At 38.1% G+C, this 24325-nt stretch overlaps 1 long non-coding RNA gene across 1 annotated transcript in view; it reads left to right on the forward strand.

Annotated features, from left to right (window-relative positions):
* Positions 1 to 11117: 11117 nt before the first annotated feature.
* The window catches only part of LOC125182125 (uncharacterized), a 47280-nt gene continuing 34072 nt past the window's right edge, over positions 11118 to 24325 (forward strand). Inside the window, exon 1 of the long non-coding RNA XR_007161144.2 lies at positions 11118 to 11494. This is a non-coding gene — a long non-coding RNA (uncharacterized lncRNA). The remainder of the gene's footprint in view (positions 11495 to 24325) is intronic.

Raw genomic sequence — 24325 nt, forward strand, 5'->3', positions numbered from 1 at the left:
ACTGGAACATAACTTTCAATTCAGATGGGGAAGAATATGCTTAGAAATACATCTAAAAATTATCTTTTAAGTTCATTTATTTTTGTTAAATTAATATTATACATTTATAAGTATTTAAATTTAATTTTTATTATTATGTAAATATAACGATGCAAATATTTTCAGATAGATCCACTTATCAGTGGATTGATGCAGTCAGTACTTCTTAGGTCCAATGGACACAGCTATGTTTTCTGAAAAGACTAGCTCTGTTTCTTGATAAATAGCATTTGAGAAATATGAAAGAGAAAAACAAGAAAGGGTGTATTCTTTCTTTCTTTTTTACTTTCTCACAGGCAAATACTATCTTGAAATAGAATTGTAACTTCAAGCATAAACTAATGATGTCAACAATAAAAGCAGAATAATGTCTCTCCTGACTGCCTGCTTAACTCATTTTGCAGTTTTAGAGGTTTTCTTCTAATTCTTGGAATATAAGAACTCTGAGTAAAGGATTTAGGTAATGCTAACTCATCTGGATTTTAGCAGATTTTCACTCTGCTTAGATTTTATAAATACTATTTTAATTAAAATAGATTATATTGGAGATTATTGGATCAGTAGATTACTAGAATTTATCATTCTTAAACCTCTTGAATCTGTAGATGCATAGGTAATTCATAAAAGGGAAACAAGAAAATATGGAAAAGGAAATAATTTACATCATAATGTACCTAATAATGTCAATTTTATACTGTGATTGTCCAGAGCAGGTAGTATATGAATGTTTTTATTGCTTTTACAGCAGTAATGCAATAAAGACCATACTTCTCTAAGAAATATCTTAAGATAATCAAAATAATAAGAAAAAAATAGTTTTCAAGTTAGAGGATGGAGTAAAAATCCAGTAAATGCAAGGAAGTGTAACTAATACCACATTTTCTGTTTGAAGGATTCTTGTGTTATTAATGTTCTGTGCATTCTTAACAATGCAGGATAGGCCTTAAGAAAAAAAAAAATACCCTGTGTATTGGTAGCAGTTAGAAAGGTAACATGGAGAGCATTAAAATATGTAAGGTATGGTTATAGAGCTCGGTGTCCCTGTAGAGACAGAGGGGAGGGAAGGTTTGAAGAGCCTCCAGACTGACAGGCTGTGCTCAAGGAGCTTAATAGCCATGGACAAGGAGCAGGTCAGGCTTCATGGGCGGACTTGGCCCACAGTCCATGGGATTCAGTGGGCTGCATCCAAGGGTGCCATGGGAGCTGGTCAAAGTCACTGTGAGGCTACTCTCTGTTATTTTTGAAGAGGTCCCCGACAACTAGAGGAAGACCCGTCTTGACAAACAGTCAGAAGGATGATCTAGGAAATTACACAGTGGTCCAACTTGCTTTCTTCCCCAACACCATCAAGGAGAGTCCTCTTAGAGTATGTCTGGGCACATGAAGAAGGTGACTGAGAACAATCAGCTGGTGCACAAGAAGATGGAGCGAGGTTCCTCACAGTGGTGCACAAGAAGATGGAGCAAGGCTCCTCCACAGTGGTGGGAGGACGAGGCATTAAAGCAGGAGAGGATCTGCCTGTATATAAGGAAAAACCTTTTCACCAAGAGGACAGTCCAGCAGTGGAACAGATTGTGAAGTCTCAGGCCTTGGAGGTTTTCAAGACCAGACTGTGGAAAGTCCAGAGGAACCTGGTCTGATTCCCACAGCTGACGTTGCTCTGGGGGTTGAATTTGAGAGGTCCCTGATTCTGTGATTCTAAGTAAGGTAGAGAGTGGTTGAAGGAGTCTGAACAGATACATTTCCTATGAAGATGTTGTAGGAAAAGAATTAAAGTGATGATGCTTCTAGAAACAAGCAAAGGTAGAGTTTTCTTATGTAATGTTTTAGTGCATTGCTGGCCAAAGGACAATCTGGAGGAAAAGCAGGTAACACGAAGGTGAAAAAAAAAACAACTACTTGTGCAGGTGTTGTCTCAGTCTAATCTGCTGTGTGAGGAGAAATAGCTTGCAAGGTACAGCCTGTGAGTTACTTCTGATGTGATTTCTGGTAATTTTTTTAAATTGTTTCTAAAATGGGTATGCTTAATTCAGCTGTAATTTTCAAGAAAACTTTCTCTGTGGGTTGTGAAGCCAATGTATTAGTCACCTCAAAAGGTTTTTAAAATCTTCAAAATTTTGTACGGTGTGGATTTTACTTGTGTTATAAAAATTCACTTAAAAACCATCAGAGTGATTTGTAAGAAGGCTGTGGAGCTCTGAGTGAAAAAAGATGGCTATGATGAGCCTTCTCCAATGGGAAGGGAAGATGTTCCATGTAGTAGATGATCTGCTATGAGCAACAGGGCTACATTTAAGAGGGGAATGGAAAAGTCTTGCGCAGGTGCACTTTTGTGAGAGTTTTATGAAGGTGAGGTGCTAAGAGATGCTCAGGAGATGAGAATACGCACTTGCCTTTGGGATAGTCAATATGCACTTTGTTACTGTATATTAAACACCTTTAATTGAAGTTTTCATATGTTTTTCTTTGTCAAAGTGTTTAGGGTAAAGGAGGAAGAAATAGGATTTGGAGTGTTTGACCTTCTGTGCATAAAGGCCATGAGGCTGGAGATAGCAAAGCAACAAATGGTACTAATAATTCCTGCCAGGCCAGAGACTGTGATTCTGTGACTTCACAGTATGTGGTGGTTGCTCAAGTTTCAAAACCTGCAAAAGGAGCCCTTTACTGCATTCATAGCTGGGTTGTGACAGGCTGATACAACAGAGGACAACTTTCTTTGGAGCAAGGAAGATGTGAACAAGTGTAAAAGTATGCTGGGTTGTTGTGAAGCTCAAAAGGTAGGATTGTGGGCAGTGTAGGGCAAATTATCTAAATGAAAATGACTGTCTCAGTCAACATACCATCACATTAGAGTTAATGAAAGTATACTTCATTTTTACTTTATTTAAATATAGGTATTTAATGCAGTAGGTCAAAGAATAGTGGAGGTGCCATTTTTCAGAAGCAGCAGTGTTGTTCTTTAACCTGCCCAAAGATCTTTGCCTCCTCGTTCCTCTTCTCATCTTTTCTGGCATCTTGTTGATCATCTTTTACAGAGGAGAAGTAGGACAGTGGGAAGGGGGAGGCGGCAGAATAGGGCAAGGGAATTAGGAAAGAGAAAGAAAAGCAAGAGGCTGGGACTTAAGAGATTTGACTCTTCTGCTTGGCTGTGGATTATCTGAAGAACCCTTGGAAGTCTCTTGCCTTTTGTTGTTCCCCATCTGTATAGAGACACAGTTGTACCACATTACTTCGCAGACAAGTTGTAAGGATAAATATGCTTGTGATTATGAAGTACTGAGGTCCTACATGTGTAAATAATGAGCCAGGTAGGAAAAATGACCACAGTAGAAAGAAAACAAGCAAAAAAAAAAAAAAGAAAAAAAAAAACAGTGATGGCAATTATATTAAAATAATACAAGTACATAAACTCCTATTTCATATACAAAAACAAAATTGATTTTATCAGCTCACAGCAACTGTATGGTTTTTGCCAACTCTCTCTCTCTCTATATATTTTTTTTTTAATTTTTTTTTGTTGTTGTTGTTGTTCTAAAGTACTAAGCTTTTACATCACCTTACTATCTCTTTTGCCTTTCATGAAACTCTCTCTGCACTGGAGGGTCTGTTCCAAAATAGTGAATCTCAAACCCTCATTCCTCTGCTTTTGACCAGAGGACAATATCCTCAGGAAATATATAATCTATTCTTTACAGAATGAATAGGTGGCAGAAGTTATTTGCCTATTGGACAGTTACATTTTACTGAGAATGTAAAGCTGACCATCAGTAAAAATGAATTTTGTAAACTATTTTAACTGCTAGCGCATATTCTATAGTTTTGTTTGTTTGTTTGTTTTGAGGGGGTTTTCTTCATTTAACTTTATACATGCTCCGTATATCTGTGAGACTGCTTAGGTTTTCCCCTTATAATTTTTTACAATGTTCTTACAATTTGACCATTTTAATAGCATAGTTAGACAGTTCCTTGGCAAAGTTTTGATGATGATTGTTTGCCCTTACAAAATTGCTAATAGTTTCCGCTTATAAATACTGGCCATTTTAAGTCTGTTGTTGCAAAGTCACACTTGTCTCTGATTTTTGTCTGCAATCTGGAGGTACAATTAATGGGGAAGAATATTTTACATAATCAGTGAAAGATGCAAAGCACAGAATTTAGGAATCTACATGAAAATCTGAGTTACGTATGTAAATTTATTCTTTGTGTTCCTAAGTGATTATGCCTGCTAAATTGTGAGTGCCAGTGTCAAGATTATTAAGAGATTTGGTTTAAAGTATCATTGAATCTTCTGTTTGTTTCATCATGATGCTTGAAAAGTTCTGAATCCAAACCCCATGATGTCAAGTTTGAGTTTTTGGGTTTTTTTTGGTGCATATGTCTCTGTGTATATGATTTAGATAGCAATAATGGCAATTTCCAGTCTTTTGTATATGTCATGATTTGTGGTAAAAGAAGCCCTAGAGTCTCCCTGGGTGCCTTGAGACATGTTAAACTTTGATGCATCTGCTACATATTCCCAGATCAGTGACAGCTAGCTTTTGATAAGCCTGTATAGAAAAAGAGGAATAATGGGTTCAAAACCTAACAGCTTTGTAAGAAACACCCTCTGCCCCCTGTTAGTAAAAATATATGCTGTGGTTCATAATGACAAGAAGAAAAGAAAACTCAGAATGTCTAGAAAATAAATCTTTTTTTTTCCTTCAGTGTCTTCATGTACTACTAAGAACAGAAATACTACTTATGTAAGGCTAACAGGTATTGCACACTTCTTGATTTATATATTTTTAATAGGTAATTTAAGTTGCAGCCATTGCTAGCTTATAGAACAATGAATTGAATGTCAAATAAGATTTTATAATATACTTTCCAAAAAGGAGCAAGGACTTTTATTCTTTTTGATAAGGAAATTGTATGTTTCAAAAGAAACATTGCACAGTGACATACAAAAATACGTGAACGTTATTTCAACACCATTTCCTGATGCAGACATGGCAGCTGATTGAAAAGAAGAAAAAGTCAGACTGCTGAATGCAGGATGCACAAAGCTGAGGCCATAATCTACTGTTCTTTTTATGCTTTTGCAAAAGTTTTCATTTTTTCTTTTTTTTCCTCTCAAATATATGGTGACTCTTAGTTACCCCCAGATGTATTTTATGACCACTAACATCCATAAGACGTTGAAGGAGGCTGTAGTTGCACAGGATGAACTCTGCAATGGTCCTCACTGATGAGGATGCCATTAAAAGAAAGCAGCAGAAAAATGGGAATCCAAGAGATCTGGAGAGCTGACAGGACTGACATCCTGGTGGAGTTTTCTCCCTCAGATTGCAACTAATGACTATGCTTTAAAAAATAATAATAAAAATAAAATAAAAATTAAAGATCAGTTTTTATCTGTAGTGTATTATAGTCTGCAGCCTAGCTATAGAGAAAAGCAGTCTCTTCCTTGAGGAATTTGGATGTTATATTTTTTTTTTTAGTTTAAATGAAAAACTAAATCATGCTTATGATCGTATAGATGATTGAAAGTCGGTAGCCTCTAGCAAAGTTTTATTTATTAGAGACCATCCTGATTTGTATATCTTCATGTGTGATAAAGGGAAGTCTTAAACCACTGTCTTGTTACTGCTCTTCATCTGGTATAGGGGATAATAATTCTGACAATAACTATCTTGTGCACAAGGGCATTATGAAATTTATTCTCTTAAGACATCTCTTATTTCACATCTGTGAAATTAGATTAGATACATCTCTGTGGAAAATGGAGTAGTTATGCCTTCCCCAAACCATCTTCAGGAATTAGGGACTGATTCCATAAGGTATCTAATGCACAAAAAAGTGCTAATTATTACTGTATTAATGTACAGACATTTTTCCTTTTCCCAATTGAAAATATAGTGAAATTTTACGGTGTAAGTGGGATGTTGATACATCTACATTTTTAATAGGTGGATAATGTCATCCTATATTCAGAAAAGTAGAAAGCAACCCTAAGATTTTACATGTAAATAAATAACACAAGCTCATACTGATGCATGTGTATTGGCAGCTGTTGTCCCATCTTGATGTGAAACCATTTCATTTCATGCATCCCATATGTACAAATGAGTATTAAGCAGCCTAGAGTACTGAATGAGGATAGAAGAAAACTACTAATGTCCCAGGCATCTTTCTTCCTTCAGTTCCATGTGATTGTGGTTTACAGATGGACAAAACAGTAATGATGCTTATATTTTTTTGCCAAAAAAAAAAATAAAAATCAGACTTGTGGATAGAAGTATCCTAAGAGTCATCTGTTACTGTATTGGTGGTAGCATTATAGGTCCTTTAAGACTAGAACTCATTTTCCACAAGATAAGGGATGAATCAAACAGTCAAGTGCATTTCAGGCTGCAAGAGCATCAGTAGTCAGAAAAGACACACTTTCAGATACTGTTCAGGTTCACCATGTTGCTAGCTGGCCAAAAATGTAGAAATCTTTGATTATTGTGCTATTATTAACTTAAATTTAAGGACTAGGAAGGTCCAGTGGAGGAAAAGGTATATAATTATCTTGCTGGAAGACTGCTTTAATTAAATTCTCCCAACTGAGACCTGTTCCCATTTTTCAAGTGAAGCATACACTATAATCAGTTACATTAACATTCAACTTGCTTCTCTGCAGATGACCATAAAAGTGAGTGCAACTCAGCTAAGCTGTGCTTCATGTGGGACAGTTCTTTCCGAAACCAGTGAAGCCATCACTCCTCCACTTCTCCCACCCTATTTAGATATCAGCTGATGCAGCCAATAGGAAGAAAAGATGTTTCATATTGCAGATGTTTGTCAATACCCACTTGGGTGTATACATAAAATTACTTTCTTAGGCTCTTTTTAACTGCTTATCAACTCACAAGCTATATACCCCTAACTTCCATTGATATAAGAGCTATTTGCCCCAAATTACACTCATCTGAGTGTAGAGACTTTAACATTCAACCAAATTAATTTGGTAGGTTTAAACCCATGTTTTGGTGTCCTTCAAAGTCACGACTAAATTCAAAGAACTGGAGTTTTTTTCATTTTGGGAAACAGGCTGTGAAATGCTTGGTTGTACGTGAGGATGTGCAGTATATGGGTTGCTTTCAAGCCTCAGTATCAGTCTAACTCTATACTTGTCATGGTAATCATGATTCAGTGTACCAGCTCATGCATCCGTACAAAGCATTTGTGCTAAGGGTGTTTTAGTTGTACTTTGCCTAATTATGATCAGAGCCTGGATTTGCTGAAAGAAAAAGCTTGTAATGCAACGACTTTTAAAGCAGAGTTCTTGTTCAACCATCAATCCTTATCCTTTTTGAAGGACACCTTGTGGATATAAATTATGAGGTCTGTCAGGGGAAGGTTCATAAATAAATGGGTTCAGTCACTGGAATATCACTTCCTACAGAACTGACTACTGAGTAACAGTAAATTGTGGGGACTAAAGAAGTTTGTAAAAGCCAGATCAATTCAATTGCCTCACTCTGAATAGATAGCAGAGTATGCAAAAGTCAAGGATATGGTGTCACATGGCAGGTTCACAAATGTCAACCTGACAATTAAAATATACTTGGCAGTATGATAAAATCCAGCACTAGTATAAGATTAACTGGCTTTAAACTTTAGTTTTTTTTCAAGTGTTGTGTAGATCCATCAAGCACAACACATTAAAAAAAAAAACCAACATTCAAATAAACATTTTTTCTGCCTTGATATCTTCCAGTGTCTATACAGTAACAGTCCCAACCTTTCACAGCTCCATCATTTGTGATCTCTTGCCTTAAATTCTCATCTCAAAGAGTGCACTAGAACAATTCTCTACTTTTTTTTTTTTCTGAAATGCTTGATCAATCCGCTTTGAAATGCTCCATATAAGAAATAAGTAAGATCTCAATCATTTTTGCATATCTGTCACCTCTACTTGTGACCATTATGTTCAATTGTTCCTTGCCTCATTTTAAAAGCTTGGGAAACATCTTTTATGGTGTTTTTTTTTGTTTGTTTGTTCTGTTTTGTTTTGTTTTGTTTTAAACTGTGAGCTAGGTGCTTGTATATCTGTCTGCTGTTGTATGTGAAATAGTTCTGAATGATGAAAGAAACAAGCCCTTTAATGCACGACTGCTCTTTCCCATACTTGCAGAAAGAATGTGAAATAGTTTCCTTGGATACTATCCAGCATGTATGTCAGTTTTTATTTTATTTTTTTTCTTTTTAATTTTTAATGCAGAAGGGCATGATATATCCTATTATTTGTTAAGAAAAAGGGGATTTGGGGGGAGGGGGAGGGGTTGGGTTTCCAGCATTTTCTATTCAGAAGTGCGACCTTAGTCTCATAAAGATGAAATATTTTCTTATACAATAATTATCTCAGGATCATACTAGAGGATCATAAATTTGATTTTCCCCAAGTGTGGCTGGACTAAGTAAATCTGGATTATAATACCAAGGACAAAACTTAAATCTACATAGAATCAATTCCATCATTACATGTTTATTTAACAATTTTGCTGACACAATTTTCTTTGTACATTCAGTGAACTTTTTTTCTTTCTTCGTCAGAAGCTTGGGAAATCATCATCTACTAGATACAAATGGTTTACAGGATGTTAAGAGGAAGACAAATAGAAGGAACACGTGGTTTATAGGAGCCAGTTTAAAGGAAATTCCTGTTTGATAGAGGTGGTTCAGTTTGGGTTTTCATATATGATTCAACTACAGGTTTGGCTCCATCTCCTAGAGAAATACTTCCTTTTCTATTTTATTTTATATTTTGCCTAAAAAGAAGGAATTTAATTCATCTATAAAGACTTAGCTTTCTGGCTTTCTGGTTTTGCTGATTCTTCGTATAGCTCTATACTCAGAAATAAGTGTCCTGGTTCTACTTTAGCTCTAGAAATCTTCATCATCACTGTCTTTCCAATGGAATTTTTGTGTCATGTGTAAGGACAGTTACTCTTCCTTTTGCTTTTCCATTGTTTTTGTTATTTCTGTTCGTGATTTTTGCATCAGACAAGCAGGTGTATGTAATATGTTCTTTAAGGTGCAATACAAATTTGTTAACTTGTCTACATCTGGATTTCACCAAAAATTCCTGCCCCAAAAGGCAAGGCAAAGGTTAGTTGCCATAAATTTTGTGCAGACAGGAAATACTAACACGGAGGCAGCATTCTGATCAAAGATAACAGATATGTAGCCAAAGGAAATCAGAATATGTCCAAAAAATATTTTATATGACCATTGTTTGTATATTTATATGGTTGAACTTTTGATGTGATCTGGGGCCAATAGAAGTGTAGCCCAAATCCTGTCAGTGGAGAATTGTGCACAATTTCTGCATAACTACAAAAATTGATTTTGTGTAATCACCTGAACCAGAAAGTTGATTGAAATTCTTTCTTTTTTTTTTTTTCCTTATCTGCAAAAATCAGATATTTTGGCAATTCATGTGCAGACTAGTGTTACATTGGAAAAATATGTTGCTGAGATATTTTCAATCAGATGCATCTTTTTCCTTTAGAATTTGAAATACACTGATAACCTCTACAAAAGTACATAAACACATATATGAACACTAAGACAGACAACAGAAAGAGATGTATATTCACTTCAAATTTCCTTTAAAAAATGCACCAGGATTAGGTAAATGAACAGGTACTGCTAGTACAGGTAGAACGGATAGTTTTCCTTTACTTTTCACAGTCAGCTTCTGTAATTTCTTCTTATTCATTGTGGGCATGGGTATGGAATTATGTTTCATCCTTTTGTTTCAGGAAATATTGCTTCTTCTGTAGTAGCTTAGAATAACCATTATTATGTTATTTTCTAAAGGGATACTTTCTTTTGCAAATAGAAATTGTTCCTTGTTACAAACCTCCTTTACAAGATTTATAGATTTCTCTTGCTTTCTTTTTGCTTTCCTACCCTGATGAGACATTTCATCCCTGACCTGTGTCCTAATTCCATAAAAACAGAAAAAGAAAAAAAAATGTTCATGGCAAGCCCACAACATAATACATGTTTTCAAAATTGCATTGAATCGCCCACCTCAAATGACTCAACGAGTGGGTAGCAACAGAGTCATTTCAAGTGGCTGTTTTCCAAATCAATGATTACTTACCACATTTCACTGTGGGCTGACTTTCTTCTAGTAAAAGGTATATTTTAGAGCCTGGAGACAAAAAGGTAACATCAGTCTCAGAGTCTTGAATCAGACCTGCTATTGCATTCCTATTGTTAAGCCTTGAACAGCAATATAGACATAATGAACTCCACTGTCTCCCTCAAAAACCACCTGTTTGGTAGGTTGAAGACCTGGAAATGAAAATAAACATCCTTGTGCATGGATATACACACATATATATGCATATACATGTAGCAATAATCAGCCTAAAACCATATGAAAATGTCAGAAACTCATGGAAATTAGTTCAGTTGCATATTTTCCATACTAAGCATATTCATATCTCCAAATAACCAATGTAACTTTTAGCATGTTTATTTTGGCTGGCAGGAATTGTCCCTTTTTTAAAAAGTGAGAAACCTGGTAATAATGTTTGCTATGGAGGGCTTATGTTAGCAGGTGGCGGGCTTCCCAAGCCCCTGAATGGAAAAAAAGCACAGATCTGTTTCACACGTGTATCTTTCAGGGAAGGCAGCCCACTGTAAGGGGTGTGAATACAGCACGCTGTGGAAGCCACTCTGCTCTGAAGCCACTGCTGTGACTGGGGACCAATTTCTGATTGTTTATAATAGATGAGGGATTTATGTAGGAATCACTTCATAAGGATGCTGCTCAAGGATTGCAGTCTTCCTTACATCACAGTAATTTCTTTTTGACAGAAAGTTTTCAGTGAGGAGAGTCAGCTAGGCTGCCGGCCATGTTTTCGCTAGGCCTGAGTTTTAGGTAGGCCACCATTCAGCTGTGGAATTACAGCTGCGTGTACCTGTGGGTACAATCATCCCTCAGATGGGAAGATTACAGATTTGTGGATGCAACTATGTGGCAAAATGATCTTAATTACAGCTGTCCGTGTGCGCTGCCGGGCAGGTGTGACTGCCAGGCCGAGCTTTTGAAAAGAGGCCCACTGGCTTCAACTGCAATGCCAGCCTCACCTCTGCCAGAGCCAAGTTACACACAGGTACCTGTGATTAGCCTTGACTAAGGGCGCGATTGCATTTGCTGGGACTAAAGTATTGTTTTAGGAAGCATTTAAGGCAGGGATTCCAGTGGTCCCCAAATTAACAGAAAAAGCAGGCATCTGGGTGCACCTTGTGGGCAGGTGATGGGGGTGTCAGGGCGCGAGCAGGCTCGCTCTTCACCCTTGAGGGAGAGGAGCGCATTCGTGCGGCCTGGTACGACGCGCGTTTGTGGGGACACCGGGTGTGCAGAGAGGAGTGATAAAGCATTATTTCGAGCTGTGCAGCTTAAACTCTGGTAACTTTTTATTATTTTTTTTATCATGACTGAAAGATTTGTCCTTGTGTGGATGTCATAAGCCCCTGAGTATGATTATTTCCATATGTGATCTGTTCTTATAACTGAACATTGAATTCTTCAAGCTGCTGGCACCTGGTCCTAGGATGACTGTAATGACTCTGTAATGTGTCCTTCCCTGAATAACTTAAATATGATCTCATTTTTCACTTATTTTCTAATGTTGTTTTGACAGGTCACTATTAAGGCAGCCTGACACACCTGATAATAAGATGACGATTCACTTGCTAATTATTTTGCCAGATATTAATCATTTGTACTGAAATTTTACATTCCAGATGTCTATTTGAGGACGTTTTTGGTTGTAAGTTCTTTTAGTTCAATTGAAACGGTCTGTTCATTTCTGACAATGAGGTAGAAAAGGTCTTCACCTTGAGATATTATGAAAATATCGTGATCATTTCTTTGGGAAACTTAACATCTTTAATGGGTTGAAGCAATTTACATTTTCCAGGAGGTATGCAGACATCTTTTGTCGAACATATTGCTCTTAGTCAGTCACATATTCCATTTCTCTTTTGAAAAAAAAAAAAAAAAAGACCCTGGTGGGGGCGAAAATTAGGCAGATTAGGCAGGCAGTGCAGATGGGTTCCTGCTGAGACACTGGGGTCAGGAGTGGAAGGGCACTCAGCCTGTGCCTTGAGCTGGATGGTTGACTTGTTCAGGTAGCATTAGTCCCCTCTTTGGAGCATCTTAATTGCACTAATTTTTGTTTAATGCATGTCTAAAGTCTAGAGACTTACCTAATGCCTACAAATGTCAGTGGAAAGGCTTAGGTCAAGCAGGGCATGTACAGCAGGCACAAACCACTCTCCTGTTTTTAAATGCCCTAATAATGTCATACTGTTGATGCAAGAAGTGTTTTTGTAAATATTAGCTCATGTTTTGAAAACAGCAAAAATACCACAATATCAGAGAAGGTATACATTTATTTTAGTTTTAAGCCAATGTATGAACTTAGTTATGTTAATTAAAAAATGAGTATTAGCATATTTTAAAATTCCTAGCATGCTTTTAGGATTGATTAATAAGGGTAATACTTAGCTGGCACAATGGAATCATTTTCAACATCATTACCTTGTCCCTTGAACAAGTCAAGCTTGAACCCTCGGGATTTGGCAACACTTTGTAAAACAAACATTACCAAATGCATCTGGCTTTCTGAAGGACAAAACTTTTATAGTAATCAAAGCATTTGAATGTACTAAACTGGGAAGTGATGCAAACGAAAAGGAGTGATTTAGAGAGATTAGGATTAGAAAAACTGTTGATGGGAATTAACTAACTATTCTTCAGCCTTGAAAATGCAGGTAGAAACTAAAGTTAAGCCTAGATATATGATGGGAAGATTTACGTGGAAGCACTGAAATGATGGCAGCCACCAAATTAGATACTAGTTAAGTAAGTTAAGTAACTATAGTTGACTTTATCAGATATTTAAATGGATTAAGGATTAAGAATGTATGAATATAACATATATATGTAATAATATATACAAGAAAAATAAAATATTTATTATACAATTAATAAAAATAGGCATTTAGAGGGGGCTGCAAGGCAACTGAGAGATAATTTATATGTGATGCTGTAGAATCATTGCGAGTACATCCCATAAGCACCTTACTACATGCATTGTTGGAACAAAATGAGAGCAGCAATTTCTAGTTGTCTCCCCAAAGATCTCAAGACCAAGCACACTCATGTATTCTGGCAAATATGCTTGGTAAACCTTAAAACATTAACTTTATCCCAGAATATTCCCCTAGAATTTCCTTAGGTCCAACCCCTAGGAGAGTTTAGCCTTAAAGAGAAGCGTCGTCAAGTTGGTTGGGGCGAAACCTGGGATGGAGCTGAGCTTCTCCGTGGCATTCCAGGACAGTGGTGATTCTGCACATGGTCAGGTGAAGATGTATCTTTAATGCTTGAAAACTGAAGGTGAGGTGTGTTTCCCTTCCAGATCAGCTCCGCAGGGAGCTGATCTGATAAAGTTTTGGACTTGGTCTTTGAACTTGGTTTTGTTCTCTTTTTAACTGATTCTCATTACACCATGGTTGTAATTTAGATATCTAATTCAGTTTCAGCAGTGTTACTCTACATAATCATGAAGACATAACCTATAAAACACAGTCCTATGACATTTGTTAAATGCTCTTACAATCATGTGATCCTCAAAGCAACAAAATAATTCTTCAAGAGGAGCATAGAGCTGCTTGGGCTCACGCAGATCAAAAGCATAGGGACTGTCCATATAAATAAATAAATAAATAAAAGTTTTTACCGCTGTTAGAAAGTTTACTGAATAAGCTGGCAAGTGGATAAAGAATACCAGGGAAAAAAAAAAAAAAAAAAGAGGTAATAAAGAAAGGTTATTATACACATTATATAAAAGAGGAAAATAGAGATATTCAAATAGTAGCCTAGTTTCAATTTCTTACATGAAAGTTATGTTAAAAAAAAAAAAAAGCTTGAATTCTTTCCTTCTTGCCCAAACTGCTGTCTTTCACATTTAAATAGTTGCAAGCAAATTGTCAGCCATAATGAGACTTTGCTTTAAACTGAGAGAGGAGCTTTTGAGATTGAAGACAACTTTTGCCGTCCTTTTTGAGCCTTCATCAGCCTCAGTACAGTGTATCTTATCTCTGAAAATGTCAGAAGACTTAGTTTTTCAGTGTGGTTATCTAGCAATTTGGAAACTTGACTTTGGCCAACCAATAGCTATGGCTGTTTTCAAAATCAGCCTTCAGGCTGCGAGAGCGGAAAGGTCAGTTGCCCTGAATATGGCATTGGCCCCAGTATTACAATAATTAAAATTACCAAGGACTTTTTCTTTTTTTTAAACATACGAAAAGTTTGGCTTCATAAATCTTACATGGTATGTTGTCAATTACTATATAGAATAGCATTTAAATATACTTTCTGTTGTACTTTAACATTTCTGTGATTGATCTGTCTGCTGTTGGGTACTTGCAAGTCTTGTACGTCCTGCCTGCTCTCTGCACCTACGTATGTGTTAACATATTTGCATAGTGTCTGCTCAAGTCTGTATATGATTTGCGTAGATTTAATGGGTTCGTCTTCTAAAACAGATTTCCTGTCATCTTAGCTTCATTAAAGCTGACCTGTCTGTGTATCATAAAGTTCTCCTGTTTTAGATAATCACAACAGGCCTATTACACCTCCTGCTGTAGAAGCTCCAGCTGGGACTTGGCCAGGTTATCCTAAAAGGCACCCATCCCTGACAATTAAAATGGGTGGCACAGCAATGACAACATGGATTAAAATGAGCTGGCCCTTGAGGTGTCACCTGTCAGCCTGCTAACTGGGCAGTCTCGAGAGCAGGAAGGCTGGAAAACAGCCTGGCATCTCTCCTAGGCTATTTTAATGTCACTGATTTATAGATCTGTTATTTTGTTTAGAGGATGAGAAAGAATAGCAAAGTAAACATGATGGAGAGGGCATCCACTTAAGGCTAAGGTCAATTACTCCAGGGAATAAATGTGCATAATTGTACACCTGATAACTAACAGCATAAATAGACTGTTGATTTATATCATGAGTTTTAAACTGCAACCCTTTTATCCAAACAATTATAATAATAGGAGGTTGATTATTTGTATTTGTTCCAAGTACTTGTGATGATCATCTTTGCAAAGATACGGGAGAAAAATAGACTAGTGTTCTGTTTGGCAGATACCCTTTCTCATTAGATGATAACTGGCATTGTGGATAAACCTTTTATAGGTTAGGGCAGACAAACACTTTAATTATGCTCAGGAAGATTTTAATTCCCAGATGCCTAGATCAGAGAATCTTCTGGCATCTCAAGTTGTTGAATAAAAAGCATCTATCTGTCTTGCTAGTTCAATGACTTTTCATTAGCAGTGATGTTTTGCCGCTCTTCTCTATTCTTAGCATAACTACAGTAATTAAGAGGCACTTTTTAAAATTCTGTGTTGGAGCTCGGCTTGATTCAGAGATAGAGCTGGGGAAACAGATGTCTGTCGGGCAAACCAGAGGCCAGTCCCCATATTCCAGGCCAAAATCATCACTACTTAACCATACTGACATCCCCAAGCAGCTCAAGTCCAGTCCTGGAAATAGCAGCTTCAGCAGACAGAACTGTGCTTTTGCTGCGTGCATCGGGTGTTAGGGGGTGCTGGGGCTGGGATTAGAAAGGGGGTGTTGGCAGGGAATAGGGATGGCATGAAATTAAAGCAGTATTCAAAACCTGGTGCAGATAGATGTCTTTCATCTTCCAGAGCAGATGTATCTTTTTTCCTCCATGCAGATTTTTTCATCTTTCTTGGCTGCCCCTAAGTCTGTCAGGGTTCAAATCTGAAAACTATTATGCATTTTAGTAACTCCACATATATGCTAGACAAAAATATTGAAAGGTATCTTAAGATTGTTTCAGATAATACTTCAGTTAAATCTTATCTAAATTAATTTTCTGTTTCATTGTAAGTCTCCGTTATCCTTTGCAGATAAATACAGGCATACATTGCACTGTTTGCTAATTTTCCTGTCATGTCACTGATAAATCTGCCTGAATTTTGTGCACTGTTTTCTGCATACTCCTTTTTTTCTGATTTTGGTTGAGGTGAGGTGTAATTCTAAACTGAGACCAAAACAGTCTCAGCCTGGGTTTTTCTCTTTTGCTCCAGAGCTGAGGAACTTCACAGGACTTACTACCTAAGCCCGTAACACAGTAACAAAACCTTGCTAAGCTTCATAACACGGTTCAGCTTTGTCAAAAACTGCTATGACCTCACTAAACTTATTTTATCCAGAATTCTCAAGAAACCGTAAGTGACATAAGTGTTCCTGTATTCAGTATTTACTTTGGTAGCTAATTCTCTGAATTCTGTGAAAGTACCTATAAAAAAAAGTAAATAAATTTGAATTTGAGGGTATCACTTCAATATGTTAAAAAGAATTCCCCCCCCACCCAAAAAAAAAAATATGTATGTTGATGCATTTACTGAGTTCAGTCCTCATATCTAGTGTATCTAGTGAACTCCTAGTTTTCATACCCTTAGCCCTCACAGAAAACAATAAATGGTGCTCCAGCTCGGTCGAATGATTAATGGCATCGGGAGGTGCAGCAAGCAGTGGCAAAGTTGTTCCTTGGGGTGGCTTCCTCCAGCTGGGCAGCAGAACTGCACCACTCTTGCTCCCTCTCCTCCAAGGAAGAGGGGGAGAAAACATGATGAAAAAGGGCTCAGGGCTTGAGATAAGGACAGGGAGATCACCCATCAATTACCATCGCAGACAAAGCAGACTCAGTGTAGAGGGATTAATATAATTTATTGCTTATTACTAATAAGCTAGAGCAGTGAGAAACTAAAAAATAAAAATAAATAAAAATAAAAGAAAAAGAAAAAGAAAAAGAAAAAGAAAAAGAAAAAGAAAAAGAAAAAGAAAAAGAAAAAGAAAAAGAAAAAGAAAAAGAAACTAAAACCACCTTCCCCCCACGAACCCTCTTCTACATCTTCTCAGCAGTGCAGGGGAACGGGGAATAGGGGCTACGGTCAGTCCCTGACGCTTCGTCTCCGCCACTCCTTCACAGTCCCTCCCTGCCCCTGCTCCCCGTGGGGTCCCTCCCACGGGATGCCGTCCTTCCCAAACTGAGCCTGCGGGGGCTGCCCACAGGCAGTAGCTCTTCAAGAACTGCTCCCACACGGCTCCGTACCACGGGGTCCATCCCCCAGGAGCAAACTGCTCCAGCACGGGTCCCCCACGGGTGGCAGCTCCCCCCAGATCCCCTGCTCCTGTGTGGGCTCCTCTCCACCGGCTGCAGCTCCGGCCTAGGGTCTGCCACGTCAGGAGCTCTCCACAGGCCACAGCCTCCTCCAGGCCACATCCACCTGCTCCACTGGGGGCTCCTCCACGGGCTGCAGCGTGGAGATCTGCTCCATGTGGGACCCATGGGCTGCAGGGGGACAGCCTGCTCCACCAGGGGCCTCTCCACAGGCCGCAGGGGAACGGCTGCTTCATGCCTGGAGCACCTCCTGCCCGGGCCTTGGTGTCTGCAAGGCTGGTTCTCTCTCATTTCTCACCCCTCTCTCCCAGCTGCTGTAGCACAGCAGGGTCTTTTTTGATTGCTTTTTCCCCCTTTCTTAAATCTGCTCTCCCAGAGGCCCAACCATTGTCACTTATGGCCTGGCTCTGGCCAGCCGCAGGTCCCTTTGGGAGCTGTCTGAAGCTGGCCGCGGTCTGACATGGGGCAGCTCCTGGGCTCTGCTCACAGAGTCCATGCCTGCAGCTCCCTGATATAAAAACTTTGCCATGTTAACCCAATACATTCCTTCAGACTTCCTCATTTAAAAACCTGCCACACATTCATCTCTCTTCCTTTTGCCCAGTATCTGCTTTCTATAGAGCTGCTGGCCAGCAGAGCACAAGTATGTATTTTGTCCTGTTGGGTTCCCCTTTTCTGTCTACTGTCCTTAAACTCCATAAGTGACCGTGAAACTATTTCTTGGTTACTGAGTGCATCCTAACAGGATGCATCATATAGTTGGAAATTGTACAAGAACATTGTTTGAGGACTTATTTTCAGTACAGGGTAAAATAAATAAATAAATAATAAATTTATTTGCTTGGAAGGAATTTTTTACTTAGGAAGAGGGGAAATGTTCAGCCCTCCCAAATAAGAGCAGCATTGTGATATAGGAGTTGTATGCTGACCTTTTAAATTGTTCCTTCAGTCTTGTGCGTGAAGTCCTGCTCAAGACACAGACACATCATTTACACTGGATCTGTTAAATAAGTTAGTGGTTTGAATGTGTATAGCTTTGTGAATTATAAAATTACTGTTGGTAAAATGTATTTTTGGACTAGATTTTTCAGTTTGCTCTAATTTGATATTACCCATTATAAGATTTGTAAGATTTAGCCATGTATTTGTCCGTGAGAGCAAATTAGAGAAACAGGTAACTAAATAATGACATTTTAACCTGCTATTAAATCAAGTGCAAAATTATGCCTGTGAAAGTGTAAGCTATGTTGAGGCCTGTTTATGCACTTTGAAAATCAGAAGCCTCTTATATCTTATTGTTAAACATATGTTTTATATGTTCAGCAGCAGATATGTATTTTAATACAAGTAAGAGGTCAGTTTCTGAAGAGACTGTGGATATTATTTTAATAGCAGATTAGCACATTAATACATGTTAAAAGGCTATCCCTTGCTTCAGCAAATTGTGCTCAGCTACGGAGATAAGGTATATTTTCAGGAGGCTCCTCTAACTCAATTTGGCATGAACTACGTCAGCCTCTCTTGCCAGTGGTATTTTACCTTCCTTGCTCTGAGAGCGGCCCCTTCTTCAGTAAAGTTCTGGATTACGTCAAATGAGGAAGGACTGAGGATGGCTTCAGAATGGTGGTAGCCAGAGGGTAAACATGAGCAGCTTTATTATACACTTAGAAATAGCTGTTAATGACCTTCACCCCTGGAGGACAGGGAATTATTTGCGCACTTGTACTTTCTTCTGTAATGATCCTTAACAGAATAGCACAAGGTCTTGTAATTTCTCAGTTTCAGAAGCATTACTGAATGAAACTTCATACCCAGTTCTGGTCTCGCAGCCACAACTGGCATGTGTGGGTTTGGCAAGGCCCATCATATTTTTCTCTCACCCCATTCATCCTTCACAAAGAGTCTGGCAGGTCCTAGGAGCACAGCTCAAAGCCTGTGGCTGCAGGTGGAGGGAGTCAAAGAGGTAAACTGCAGTAGTGCAAGCTAACAGGCCGATAGATCTGCCTGCTAAAATTCCTACCCAGAACACAAAGAGATAAGGAAAGGTTGCAGTTTGCAGCCTGTGAATGGGGGTGTTAAGCTAACACTTTGTTAGCTGCTGAAGATGGAAAATATCTGTCTTTGTTATGCCTTCTGAGGGTGTCTCTTGGGAAGTGTGAGTCAGCTCCTCTCAGCTGAATGATTCCTAAGCCCATGCTCAGCCTGCTGAAGAAGTATTCTGGAAAAAAAAAAGTAAGGAACATAGTCTCCAGAGAGCAAAATCAGGGAAAAGGTCTTTGCTGTGTAATTCACTGACACACTAGATTTGGTTTCAGGGAGGCTAAACATTGACAAAGAGGAATGAGAGAAGAGAGAGAACAGAGACTGTTTTGCCTGTATTTTATACCCAAACAAGGTACTTTTAACATTAAAATGGTGGTGGGATGAATAGGACGTGCAGCACAAACATGTTGCCTGCCATTCCCGCAGATCACCTTAGAGCAAGAATTTCAGTTCTACAATCAAAGTACCAGTTGTAATCAAAGTCAATGTTGACTTGGAAAATCTCTTTAGATTTCTATCCATGCCACTGTTTTCTTCCACAAGAAAATCTTGTCTTTTGGACAAGGCTTTGAGGTGAAGTCAGCTCAGGTCATTCATTTCAGTTGAGTGAGAACCATTGAGTTAATCTCAATATCTGATTTTAGGAGCAATTTATCTTTTCCACTATCTCTGTGGTGTTTTACATTATGAAAAAACTGGATAGAAATTTTCAGACTGTCTGTGCACACAGTGTTTGGGGGTAATATCAATTATTATTTTCTTCTTGAAACCAGCATTGAATAAAACAGATGTGGCACATTCTGCTATGAAATCAGAAGTCTTCTCAACAGTGAAAAAGATGGCTTTTAAAGGGCCTCACTCTCAAATCAGCATTCTTGGCAGGATAAATAAAAATAGTTGGATGTTTATGTTAAAACAGGTATAAGTCAGTTATAGCTTCAGAGCTATGATTTCATGTCCTCCTAAACCGCCTGGAGCATCTCACAATTAATGCTTACAATATTATCAGTACAGAAGAATGGATTTAGAGCAAAAGACATGAGTTGAAATTCATTTTTTTCTCAAAAAAAAAAAAGAATAAAGGAAAAGAAAAGGTATAGATGTTTTCTTTGGGAAGAAAGAAATTATTCAGACTGCAATGTACTTTCAAGGTAGAGCTGTTCATTACTTGTCTCATACCAGCCTAGCACTTCTGACTTTTCTGAGTACATTAGCAGGCTGCAGTATGGAAATGTAGATCTACTGTGAAGATCTGAGGATAATTTTGCCCTTAGTTTGGCATGCTGACCCATTCTTCAAGTGGAGTCCACTCTTAAAATCTCTTATTTATGCAGTTAATACGGTTCAACATTATTATGTGATGCTGTTGACCTGAGTGCAGCCAACAGTTGTAACCAGGCTGAGAGAAATTGTATAAATATGCAGGGAATAGTAGGAAGCATGCCTTAAGCCCGTGCCTTAACAAATTCTATGAATTTTCAATGTGCTAAATGTAGTACAATTTATTTGTTCAGAGACCAAGGCAAAGCATTGGAATCTAAAGCTGTTGATATCCTTTGTTTGAAATAAGAAAGCACAGTCAAAACAGACAAGGAGCATTTTAACAGAAATGCACACAAGAGCAGTCACATACAATCAAAGTCACCAGGGTTTTTACCTCTCACACACTACCTATCACCTTTCCTTACAGAGGCATTTACTGATCTCAGCATGTAAATGCAGTCATCACTCCAGCAGTGTTCTCTGCCTTTCACATGGCAAAGCTTTTCTGCAAAGTAGGTCATGTGAAGGCAGGCTGTTGCTCACCTCTCCCCGTCATTTTTTAATATGCAACATGATGGTACTTTCCTCCTTTGTAGAATAATAATAAACCCCCGAATGAAAGTTTTTAGGAGTATTCTTCCTGCCTTTTCGTCCTTATGTTTTTCCATTCTTGCCATGATGTTGAATATGTTCTCAGCTACCTTGAAACCCCAGCCTAATTTTAGAGTTCTATTTCTTGTAAGAGCATCCATGAGATTCTCAGATATCTTTTCATCCTCAAGGTGGTTTAACAGGAAGATGCAACTGAACTCCAGTCAGGATTCCAGTGCAAGAAATAAGCATCCAAATTTTATGGTCAAGCTCTGCTTTTTCTTAATCAGTTTGTGCCCCTTATTCTCCTGATAAAGCATTTTGACTTTGGGTGGTATTAGTAGAAGTAATATAAAACCAGGCAAAATTGGTGTTCTCAGTAATTCTTCACGTGTCAAATCTCCATGTCATTACATCAGGATTTTCCTAGAAATAAAATCTTGAATAGTTGTTCTATTCATTCTTCTCCACTCATTATTGTTAGTGAAAAAGAAAAAAAAAAAAAAGAGAGATAAAATAGTTTATTTTTTAATGAGGCCAAGACATACATAGTATGGCAAAATAGTTCTACTTGCAGGGACAAATAAGTGCTTACATCCAGCAGAAAAATAGACACATAGAGACACACCAACAAGAACGGGAGAAACAGAAGGGCAACTAAGCTCTTGACAATTGCAGAAATTTCTGCTGACTATATGTTAAAATACTTTAAAGAAAAATCTGACTGTAGTTCACTGAAGGTGGGGAAGAGGTGAAATAAGGGAAAAAATACTAGAACAAGGGAGGACTCTTTGCCTAGGGTTTCTGCCTTGTGCAAATGCTCACCAAAGTTCTGCCAGTATCTGCATATCTGCTTATACTCGTTTACTCTTTATTTTTCGTCACTTGCGATCAACCAGGTGTTCTGGTGGTAAAAAGCAATGCTGCTTTACATCTTCTGGGGATCTGTCTCTTGAACAGTAAAGTCATTCAGCAATGTTAAAAATAAATGAAGATAATCTGTAATTTTTGTGGCTGTACCTTTTTACTTTCATTCTTAGCATTCCTTCCTTTTAAATTTCTTAGTTCTGTATTCATGCTCATTTAACTTGACCAGTAAGGAGTCAAGCTCACATGCTATAAACAAAAGCAACCTGTGACCTTCTCTGTGTCACTGATTTCAGCTTACTCGGGCACTAACTAGGGTTCACGTATAAGAAAAGCTCTAGATGAGAGCTGTGACCAGCAACAGTCTGCTCTCCACTGTCATTTAAACCTACTGTATGAAATATTTCTAGAACAACTGCTGTTAAAAAGCAACACCTCTGGTAACAAACGGAAACGAGTTGGTAGGTATGTGCCCAGCTAACTTCAGTAATCATAAATGGAATAATTATAAATCATTACTCACTAAATAGTAGGAAAGTTAAGCTTACCATAATACCTTTCATCTATCTGAGTGTGTAGTCTATAATGGATTCCATGCTGAATGGAGCCTCAGAGATACCCCAGGAAGCAGAGCAATAGCTTACAAAACAACTATGAAATCAATCTGTAACCTGGGGGGAAGTTTAGTTTAGATTAGTGTTTTGGTTTTTTTTTCCCCAATATAACTGCACATTATAGTAATACATACAATTCTATAACAAGGCATACATTCTGTTCACTTAATTTTAAATACTGTTTTTACAATTCTCCTCTGCTATTTTCTAATTATTTCAGGTGACACTACTACAAAAAAAATAAAGAAATAAGTAAAAAAGAGAGAGAGAAACTCTTGGAAAAATGTAAATAGTTCAGTCTGGCCTAGCATGGATAACTAAGCTGCAAATGACTGTACACTGAGAATAAAGATTTAGGAGAGATGGGTGTTTTTTTCTACCTGAAGTCAGTAAATAGAAAACTTATGGGATTGTTTCTTCCCTTCACAGGGACCTGTGAAGGTCCCTGCTACCAAGGGGACCTGTGCACTTGGAGGACCTCCAGGCATCAGGGTGAATTTGGTATTTAAGGCTGTGAAAAGCTGAAATGCTGCAGATTGCTCACAGAATGACTCAGAGGTTCATACACACACCATTTACATCTTGTCTGCTCAGCACACTCTAGGCAACTCTTCATGCCCTTCCATTCATAAAAATCCCTTTTGAAATGCATCCTTCAGTGGCGGAGGCCCTCTTCTTACCACTGCCAAGTGCAAGCAGCAAAATTCCCCTGAAAAATTGTATGACTTCTGTATTCATGTACTTATTTCACACAACCTTTCATACTATCTGTTTCAGACTTCTCAATCTGAAGAAAGTATTCCCTTTTACTTGTGTAATTCTGGAGCTGCATGGGTTTTGGTGGTGGTGGTGTTTGTTTGTTTGTTTTAGTAGTAGTTGTAACTCTATTAAAATTAATTAACTTTTAGCTTTTATAGAAAATAAGTTTATTATTAATAAATTATTTTATGAAAGCCACACAAACCAAGTAAAAAGTTGGAAAAAAAGATGTTTCCATTTTCATACAACAGCAACTCCGGTGTCTCCTGGCCCATTTTTAAATTGGAGAGAAGCAAACAAAGTAGAGAAGAAGTCATAGGGTTTCATAGGTACATTTAACCTATTCGTGGGTCCTAAGTCTCACTCTTTTGCTTTTGCCACAGAAGGCTTTCTTCACGTGTTTGCTTGCCGGAGGCTCCACTGTCTGATCAGCCCCAGAGCCAGGTCTGTACTTTTCCATCTCCCACAGTCTTGGGTGTAAAACCTTTCTGCTCTAATTTGAGCCCCAGGCCTCTCTCTGTTTTTCGTAAGCCATCTCCCTGTACTCCAGACCTCCCTCTAGGCGGTATCATTACCATTCAGACACCTTCTTTGTTCCTGAGCTCTTTCTTATTATCCCCATGTCATATGGCACCTTTGCACTGCTCTACTCTCCCCTGTTGTATGGGATGATGTTGGTGCTTGCTCTTACCTTCTTTCCCCCTCAGCCACTTCACTGCTGCGTTTTACTGGCCTGAGGCTCAGGAATTGTATCTTCAGATCCTTTCTGTCCCAGACAGTCCGATCAGTTTTCAGGGAAAGCATTTTCTAGAATAATACAAAGTTCCTAACACATAAATGAGGCATAACGAATAAAGGATAAATGCCATGTCA

The sequence above is a fragment of the Anser cygnoides genome, chromosome 6 (assembly GCF_040182565.1).
Source record: "Anser cygnoides isolate HZ-2024a breed goose chromosome 6, Taihu_goose_T2T_genome, whole genome shotgun sequence".
Lineage (NCBI taxonomy): Eukaryota > Metazoa > Chordata > Aves > Anseriformes > Anatidae > Anser > Anser cygnoides.